Raw genomic sequence first — 10,636 nt, 5'->3', positions numbered from 1 at the left:
TCTCAAAGGGAAGCCATACTTAGGAAATCAAAGAGGTTGAGTTTGGGTAGTAGTTTCCAACAGAGTTCGTTTTATTATTCTACTGCAGAAATATCCCCAGATAAGTAAATATTGGTGGTTAAAGTAAGAGGAGGTAGTAAAAATATTTAGGTAAAACAATGTTGCTTTGGTATGCAGAAAGAATGCTAAACCCCACAGGAAAGACTCAAACTTCAGAATGAACCAAGACCAAGTTGCAAAGTTTTCTTGTTAAACAAACTTGTATGTGTGTGAACCAATACCTATGCAAACACACATAAACATATGTAAGTGTATATTTGTGTGTACATGTGTATACATATATGCATACATACATATACATACACAAAAATGTATGTGGAAATAGCATATACACGTACACACAGACACATGTGGATACATATATACTTATATGTATATAGAAAAAATACAGATAGTTTATAAGTATGTACATGTAGACATACATGTACACAAATACATTGTGTGCATATACACATAAACACAGGTATGTGCATATGCACACATGTACATACATGTAGATGAATATATACATATACATCCTTGTATATGTATGTGTATGTGTTTTTGTGTGTATATATTTTTAAGGTAGGTCATGTCACCTCTCACTGTCTCAGGTTAAGTCCCGAAGATTACAAGTTACAAAGCAGGTTCTTATTTTCACTGGTTGAAAACAGAAAAAGAAAAAAAGCTTAAATATTGCTACCTCCTACATGTGCCAGGAGCTGTACTAATCACTTTACAAATATCTCATTTGATACTTACAACCACCCTGGAAGAGAAATACTAATTATCATCCCCATTTTACAATTGAGGAAACTGAGGAAAACATAGGTTAAGTGACATTCCCAAAACACACAGCTAGTATCTGAGGCTGGATTTAAATTTGTCTTCCTGACTAAAATGATATATTGGCAAAGTGATTAGCACAGTGCCTGGCCCATAGTAGATACCATAAAAATGCTAATTACTGTTTGTTGTTGTTATTTCCACGCTCAGTGATCTTTCCACTTTGCCACCTAGCTGCAAGAAAGCTCCTCACTGAAAATCCCTAATCGTGATCTTTCCATCCTTTCTCTCTTCTCTCCTCCCCCAAAAAAAGAAAGAAGAGAAAAGAATGAAAGGTTGGTAAAGTTATGCTCTGTTTATTATCTCACTGGAGCCCCTCACCAGTAACAGTTGGGTGGAAAGGCATTTTAGGTATTATTAGACCTATTTTACAGGTGATAAAACTGGGACTTAGAGATTAAATGTTTTGTCCATCATACAGCTAAAGTATGCTAACACTTCAGGTCTGCAACATCACACTGCAAGACTGAATGAGTTGGAAAGCAAGCATCAGGTACAGACGAAGATTAACATGGGTATTTGTGGGGAAGGAGAGAAAGAGAGGACTGTTCAGATGAAAGAGCAATTATTTCTGGGCTGAAAAAATCAGGTAAAACAGTATGAAAGGAAAAACATTTGAACTTGACCTTGGAAGATGGGTAAGATTGACAACTGAAAGGGAGGTGAGGAAGAGGTGTCCTAACCATTCAGGTGGGAAGAGCCTCAGCTGCTCCCACAAACATATGGAAAGAATGACTCGGGGAACGTTGGTTAGTCTAGTTTGGCTGGCACATAGAGCATGTTTAGGTAAGTATTGGGGAACAAGACTAAAAAGACAGGTTGCAACCAGAGCAAGGAGGTGCACGAATGTCTAACTGGTGAGTTTGGTTCTCATATTTTCTGGCTCTTTCCCTTTGTCTTCACATATCTCAGCAGAGGAGGATGGATTTCTTGCTTTCCCTTCTTCCTGGCCTACACATGCCTCCTACCCTTGTGATGTAAATCAGAGAAATCCAACATGTACCCCACAGGCACATGTGGCCAGCACTACCAGGTGCCTCAGTCCAATATGAGACTTGTAGGGATCCATGTGTATTAAGTAGTGTCCCCCATTTCAATTTGAGTTTGACGCCACTGCTCTTCAGAAGATACTCTTTCAAAAGTCACTGATGACTTCCTGTTTCAAAACTCCACAGATTTTTAACAGGTCTCATCTTCCATGACCTTTCCCTTAACATTGCACGCTTCTGATTCTTGAATCTCTCTCCTTCTGGGATACTGAACAAGAGACAGAGTGTCAGACTTGGGAGTCAGGGAGAGCTGGGTGCAAATCCAACCTCAGACATTTACTAGATGTGTGACTCTGGATAAGTCACTTAATCTATCTGCACCTCAGTTTCCTGTCTATAAAATATGGATAATAATAACACCTACCTCCCAAGGTTCTTGTGAGGCTCAAAGGAGGTAATGTTTGTAAAGCACTTTGAATACCTGAAAGCTGCTGTAAGAATGCCATTATTATTGTAGATAGTGATCATGTTATCCTCATCATTTTTATTATTCTACAAGGACCACTGTAATTACTCCTCTTTGTTTCTGCTTATTCTAGCTCAGACTTCGGAAATCAAACGTCCCATTTCTCTGTTTTATATATGTGTGTGTGTCTGTAGATAGCTAGCTAGCTAGCAAGATGATAGATAGATAGATACATAGATAGACAGATAGATAGGTAGATACATAGATAGATAGATAGATAGATAGATAGATAGATAGATAGATAGATAGATAGATGGATAGATAGATAGATGGATGGATATGTAGGTGGGTAGGTAGGTGTGTAAGTAGGCAGATAGGTGGGTGGGTAGGTGGGTGGGTAGGTGAGTGGGTAGGTGGGTAGATAGATAGATGGTTGGATGGATGGATAGATAGATAGATATATAGACAGACAGACAGACAGACAGACAGACAGACAGACAGACAGACAGACAGACAGATAGATAGATAGATAGATAGATAGATAGATAGATAGATAGATAGATAGATAGATAGATGACAGATAGATAGATAGACTTTACCTTGGAGATCTCAGCAAGTTCCAGAAGCCTATTCGCTAATTTGATGTGCATAAGATCCAAATTGATATATCAGTCCCAAATATCTTTCTTGAACACCAGTCCCGCATTTCAAGCTGCCTTCATATCTTCACATATCCACATTTTTTTGGATATCTCATTGGCTTTTTTTAATTCAGTGAATACAAAATTGAACTCACCATCTTAGATTCCAAGCCATATGCTTTTCCTGACTTCCCTATTTTTCCTAATGTCCCCCTGTTACCCAACTTGAAATTTATGTGCTATACAATCAGATCATAGATTTAGATGTGGAAGGAACCTCAGAAACCATTTAGCCAAAGCCCTTTATTTCATAGATGAGGTTAAGGCCCAGACAGACTTATACAAGGTCACCTGCATGATAAATGATAAAAGGCAAGATTCAGACTTAGTCCCCTCCTACAGATCAGTGCGGAAGCATTTTTAGTACTTATAATCAAAATGTATCGAATTAAATGCATTGTCATAATTTGATTGGTCAAGGGGTTCTACTGATGACTCTTGAACTAGTCAATCTTGTGGTAATTAAAGACCAGTCTCATAAGGATTGGATAGAGATAAAGCAGATTTATGGTTTGGGTTGTTGATGGTTTTTGATCCCCTTTATGATAAAAGTACTAATTGTGATCTTTTCTAAACTTTTTGGAATTTTTCCCATTTAAGTACCTTTAAAACTTTATAACAGTTATAATGATAATAATAGGAGATATTTATATTATATAACACGATGTTCCAGGCATTATGCTAAGGGTTTTACAATTGTTATTCCATCCAGTCCTCATGAAAGTCCTGAGGGGTAAGTGCTTTTATCATCTTTATTTTACAGCTGAGGAAGCTGAGGCAGACATGTTAAATGACTTGCTCTGGGTCACTCAACTAGCAGGTATCTTTTGACCTCAGATGGCTCCCTCCACTGCCACCTAGTGCTTCTAAAATTAATTACATTAAATATACTTTTCTTGATGTGCTCTCTTGGGTCCAACCACTCTTCCCAACTTTAGCTTTTTAAATTCCCCTGACGTTGCCTCACATCCCACTGAGCAAGGTTCATTATTGGGGGTAACACTCTCATTGATGAGATTAGATTACTATAAAAATGCCAAAAAAATGTATTCTGCATCATGCCTTTTTATTGTTGTGGGTGCTTAATATAAGTTTGCCCGTAGATTGAAGATGTCAATGCTATTGGCATTATCTGTCTTAGCTGGGTTTCACCAAAACAGATTTGTTTTCTCCTTGACTGCTCATTATTTTGAAAGGTATTGCTGGTAATAATCTGGGACTTTCGGGGATACCTACCAGTCTCATATTCTAGACTGTGCTTTGTATATCTTCCATCAATCCTTGTGGTCATTTCCTCTCTGTCACACACATACACACACACACACACACACACACACACACACACATACACCTAGACCTATGATTTCATAAGAATGGGGAACTGCCAGTGTCAAAACTCTCTCTTCTTATGCAAATCAGCACCTCATCTGTCTTAGAGAATGGCATAATAGAGAGGTTAAGTAATGTGCCCAGAGTCACATACCTAAAATACATCAGAGAAGTCTTGATTACAAGACTGCTCCTCTAACCACAATACCAAGAAACATCTCAAATGTCCTAAATATCATCCATTTGGACTTTAATGTGAATAAAGTTAAGCCAATCTGTTTCCTCACTTAATCACAAATATGAGAGCTGCAAAAGATTTCCAGATCTTTCAGAAAGGCAATGATTTATCCCCATTTTACAAAAGTTATCACTAAGGGACAAAGAGATTAGATGATTTGCCAAAAAGAAAAAAAAATCATTTCCCCACTGTACTTATCTTTAAATTTCATCACTAATAGGAAACTTAAAAATCTATCTGGTGCTATAATATTTTCCTCTCTCAGAAAGCAAGTGGAACAAGTATGGGGGTGGAGGGGAAAGAGGCGATAGGGGACATTAGACCTCCTGAGACCATATCTAGGGTGATTTTATCTTTTCAGCCTTGGGATTCTCCCATCACTCTGGGGACATACTATTCTAATTGACTAGTCAGCCAGCCTGTCTGTATATGATCCAATGTAGTTAGCCAGCATCAGCCCATGGTTCACATCCTTCAGACTATAGACCATGCCACTTCCCTCTCCTCTCCCCTCCCCTGCTCTCCGTCTCTATTTATGGAAATAGTAATTAAATCACTCTTGCCTTTACTCCTGAATTACTTTTATTAGTGGACTCCTCTATAGCTCAATTTACTTTCTCTGTGATTTTCAAAGCCAAATCATACATTTCCTGACCGTTACTCACTTAAATTTCTTCTTCCCTTATTTGAATGCAAACTCCTCGGGGTCAGGGATTATTTCTTCTTTATCTGTATCTCCAGGATTATTAGCGGTTGGCACATTTCTTAATAAATGTCATTCATTTGCATTTCCATCTTTCTCTCTGTCATGTTGCAAATTACTTTCTTTCCTATTTGGTTTTGTAATTTTGTAATGAATTCACATTTTCATAATGTTTTAAAATTTACAAAGTTAGTCCTCACATTAATCCTGCTAGGTAGCTACTGCAAATATTCTTATATTAATTTTACTAATGGGAAAGCTGAAGCGCAGAGCTTTCTAATGATCAGACAGTTACAGAGTGACTCAAATATAATACTTCTTCTAAATGCCAGACAAGGGTTAATAACTTCTCCCTTACCTCAAGGAGCTTACACATATTTAGGAGATCAAAAAATTAACCAAAACTCATACCACAGGGAAAGAAAACTCCATCTGTCACTGTGGAAAGAGTTCTGGAGCTGAAATCAGAATATCTGGATTTGGAAATCCTTACACTTACTCACTGTGTAACTCTGGAAAAGAGAAACTTGAAAGAGACCTTGAACTCTGAGTTACAATCTCATCATCCCTAAAGTGTGGAAGTATTCTTTAAACTACTTGCCTTGGAAATTTGTTATGAGGAAAACATTTTATAAGCCTTAAAGTCCTACATAAATTTGGGCATTACAAAATTCTTCCAAGAGAGAAATTTGGAGCTATATCCAAAGGACAATCAAACTGTGCATACCTTTTGATCCAGCAATACCACTACTAGAACTACATCTTGAAGAAACCGTAAAGCAAGAGAAAAGGACCCACATGTCCAAAAATATTTATAGCATCTCTTTTTATGGTGGCAAAGAATTGGAAATTAAGAAGGCTGTCTCTTATTTGAGAAATGGGTGAACAAGTTATGGTATATGAATGGAGTGGAATACTATTGTGCTATAATAAATGATGAGCAGGCTGATTTCAGAAAAACCTAGAAAAATTTATATGAACAGATGCTGACTGAAGTAAGCAGAACCAGGAGAACATTGGACACAGCAAGAGCAACATTGTATGAAGTTTAACTATGATCCTCTTTGCTCTTCTCAGCAATACAAGGATCCAAGACAATTCCAAAAGACTCATGATGGAAAATGCTATCCAAGTCTAGAGAAAAGATTAGGAGTCTGAATGCAGGTGGAAGGATACTATTTTCACTTTTTTTCTGTGTGGTTTTTATTGTGATGGTGGTTTTTCCTTTTTTGTTCTGTTTCTTCTTTCACCACATGGATAATGTGGAAATATGTTTACATGATTACACATGTATAACCCATATCAAATTGCTTGCTGTGTTAGGAAGAGGAAATGGGAGAGAGGGAGAAGAAATTTGAAACTCAAAATCTTACAAAAATGATTGTTGAAAACTATTTTTACATATAATTGGAAAAAAATAAGATAGTATTTACCCAAAAAAAAAGTTTCTTCAAAAAATAAAGTAGTATTTACAAAAAATACTTCTTCAAACAAAATAGTATTTACAAAAAAAAAAAGACTGCTTCTTCAAATTAGAATTAAACTCACTAGAAGGATACTATATTCTCCACAAAGTACAGTTTCATATATTGGTAGCTTATCTTGAAATGTTTCAATAGTCATGTAGTTTACATTGAGATCAATTAGGGAAGACACCCCAAATTAAATATATTTATTTGTGTTTCTTTGATTTTAATATATACTTAATCCTTGGAGATTCTTTGTATGCACATGCTGTCAAATCACAGCTTGTAGAAGTTAAGGAAGTCTGGAATATATATTATCCACAAATAATCCTTGCACCTCATTTTTGGATAATAGGTTGACCTTTCTTCTCTCCTAAGCTTTCTGAATGACTAAAAGGAAGCCAAGTGGATTTGAGTCACCATTTCTGTTTGCACAAGGTTGGGTACAAAAGGGAGAGTGAGAATATGTAGAACATTCACATTCTTTACAAACTGGGTGGGCAGCCCAAGTAGAAGTAGCACAAAATTTCATGACTCAAATAATAAAATCATAGGCTCCAAGGATGTCCCTTACTAAAGCTGTGCAGTAACCATTCAGAAGAGGAATGGGCTCTCTCAATAACCATTGAGATCCTTTTCACTGAGCATCCATGTTCAGCAGAAGCTGGTGAGCATTTATCAAGCACATTGTAGAGGGTATTCATGCTCTGGTACATACTGCTGCAAATGACTCAAAATGCCTTTTAACTTTGTGATTTTAACTCCTCTACTCCTTTTTAATTTTTTCCCCCTGTTTTATGGTGACCTTCCTCTCCTGAGGCATCTAGTATTCTTCTACTCTCTCTCCCTTCCTCATTAATATTTTCTTTCCTTCCTTCTTTCCTTCTTTCCTTATTCTTTTCTTCCTCTTCTCTGTCTTTCTCTCTCTCTCTCTCTCTGTCACACACACACATACACACTTGCACCTAGATCTATGATTTCCTAAGTGTGGGGAACTTACAGTGTCAAAACTCCCTCTTCTTATGCAAATCAGCACCTCATCTGTCTTAGAGAATGAAGTAATTGAGATGTTAAGTATTGTGTCCACAGACATATGCTTAAAAAACTTCAGAGAAAAAACTTAATTGCAAGGCTGGCTCTCTAACCACAGTACCATGATACATCTCAAATACCCTAAATATCATTCATTTGAACTTTAGTGTGAATAAAGTTAAACCAATCTGTTTCCTCACTTAATCACAAATATGGGAGTTGTAAGGGATCTCAAGATCATCTATTCCATTTCCTTGCTTTCAGAAAGGCAATGATTTATCCCCATTTTACAGAAACTATCACTGAGGGACTGAGAGATTAGATAATTTGCCAAAAATAAAAAAAAACCCTCATTTCCCCAATGTATTTCTCTTTAAATCTAATCACTAATTGGGAATTTAAAAATATATCTGGGGCTATAATAATTTCCTGTCTCAGAAAAGCAAGTGGAATAAGTATGGGGTGGAGGGGCAGGAGAGGCAGCAAGGCAAAGGGACCTTCCCAGTGGCTGGGAAAGATTGCTATTTCCCCATTAGTAAAACTGATTTCAACTGGATTAAAATTGAGTTTTAGGATATTTATAGAATATGTGTCCTCTGAGATCTCATTACCACAAGAACTATGGACTAGAAACATTCGTCATTGTTTTCTTGTCTAAAATTTCAGTCTCCTTAAATGTAGAGAGGTTGCCTGTCATTTCTAGGGCAACAATTTATTTTGATATTGAACTCATGATACATTGGTTAGAGAGCTGTCCTCAGAGCCAGGAAGATCTGGGTTCAAGTCTCACCACTGACAAATACTGAATCTCATGTTGTTCTGGCCAAAGTTCTAAGACTGTTATGTTCTGAATTGGTAGATGGAGTTGCCCCACTGGCTGTTCTATGTCAATGAAATAAAAAAATCCACCTCCCTATTCTTATGCATATTAGGTTTTGGAAAGTTTCTACAAATAAATGAAGAATTTTTTTTTCCAGGTAGGACACAACTGTTTCCCAAGATGTAACAAATATATCTTAATTCTACTTTTGGCTAGCCCAGCCAAGAGAAAAGAGAGATTCTATCAGACCACTCTAGTCTTCTTTCTTTTTTTTGTTGTTTTTCTGCTGTTTTCCAACAAAGGTTTCATAGTGAACTTTAAAGCTGGTCCTGAGACCAGTGGTTACAGAATCAATGCAGGGAACAAGGTCCTAACACTTGAATGAACAGCTATCAGGGGGTAATGACCTTCAATTACAATTTGTACTAAATTCAATGCCATGCTTCAGCTGTAGAGTCTTTTACCAATTTTCTGAGCCCTTCAATTCTATTACCAATTTAACTCCTTGAAAGCCCTCCCACTCTTTTTACTTTCTTTCTTTCTTTTTATAGCTGTGTTTTGAACTCTGCCCAAACAGGAACTGCTCGACCCCCAAATGACTGTTCTAACAGCACCTGTGTTTGCAGGCATATGGCTCAGGTCTGGTGATGCCATAATGGGAGGATTTGCTACAATTATACACAATCATGTAAATGCACCATTTTGTCCAGATTTCAGGATGGCTGAATTCCAAAATCTGTCCCTTCCCTCAGTACTTACCCTTACATGTCCACATGTAAACATGCACACACATATGCACACATTAATCCCACAGATAGAGGAAGGGAGGGGAGGGAAATCTGCCAGTGTGTCTTCACATGTTCTCATGAAGAATAAATCAAAATCATCCCTCCTCATCACCAATAAGTATAATATATTAATAAGCAACAAAAGAGCAGAAAAGAAAACCACAGACATTTTTTAAAAAGTTAAACATATAACAAATGCTGCAGTATTCCTAAGGCTCCATGTGCATATTACTAAAAATTTCTTAATGATTCATGGGATCAATAAGGATCTTTACAGATCCACTAGTTTCTTATACTTCTACTACTTTGAGGCAGAGTTGCCCAGTGGATAGCATAACTTGGTAGCCTTGGAGCCTAGAAGAGCTGAGTTTAAATCCTGTCCCTGATACTTACTAGCTGTGTGATCCTGAGCAAGTTACTTAACTTTTCTGAAGCTCAGTTTCTTCCTCTGTAAAATGGGGATAATAAAATCAATAAAATCACAGAGTTGTTCTGCGAGCCAAATGAGATAATGCATGTGTAATGCATGCAGGGTCCCTGCATCCCCTAACACATGGGTAGCTTCCTTTGTTTGGCAGCATAGCTGAAAAGGCTGTGTCTTTTAAACTGTCCAAACCAGGACAATGTCTCCCTTTTCCTGTGGAGTCTTCTTGCTGCTTTCAGGTTGTGAAAATCACTATTCACCTACAGGTACCATGAACTGGAACTGGCTGAAAGAGAAAATCTTAAACACTCTTACATATATAAAGAGTTTTGCAAAAAAAGGTTTGTAATAACTAAATAAATAAAAAGTCTATTGACTTTAAAACTGAAAAGGATCATTAAGATAATCAAGTTTGACCTCTTCATTTTAGTATTCTTTTACAACTGAATAATCTTAGACAGACAGGAGAAGAAATCAAAGTCAAAGAGTAGAAATTCAAGCTAAGAACTTTGCTCTTTCACTGTACCAAACTCAAAGCATAACAGTGAGGATATTCCTACAGCGGAATTTAAAACCAAAATCTCCTGGACACACTTCTCATAGGTGCCCACTAAATACTGGCCAACATGATTAGACTTGACCAACCAGCCTGGCACAGCAGTGACAGAGGCCAGTTGGCATTACTGCTTAACTCTGGATGTGATGATGCCTGCAGCCCTGGATGATTCTTTTTCCCATTTCATACTGTCTAGATGAAAGTAGGTCCCTAAAGATATCCCCAATGACAATGAATCC

The sequence above is a fragment of the Notamacropus eugenii genome, chromosome 6 (assembly GCF_028372415.1).
Source record: "Notamacropus eugenii isolate mMacEug1 chromosome 6, mMacEug1.pri_v2, whole genome shotgun sequence".
NCBI classification, from domain to species: domain Eukaryota; kingdom Metazoa; phylum Chordata; class Mammalia; order Diprotodontia; family Macropodidae; genus Notamacropus; species Notamacropus eugenii.
This window is presented reverse-complemented; position numbering follows the sequence as displayed.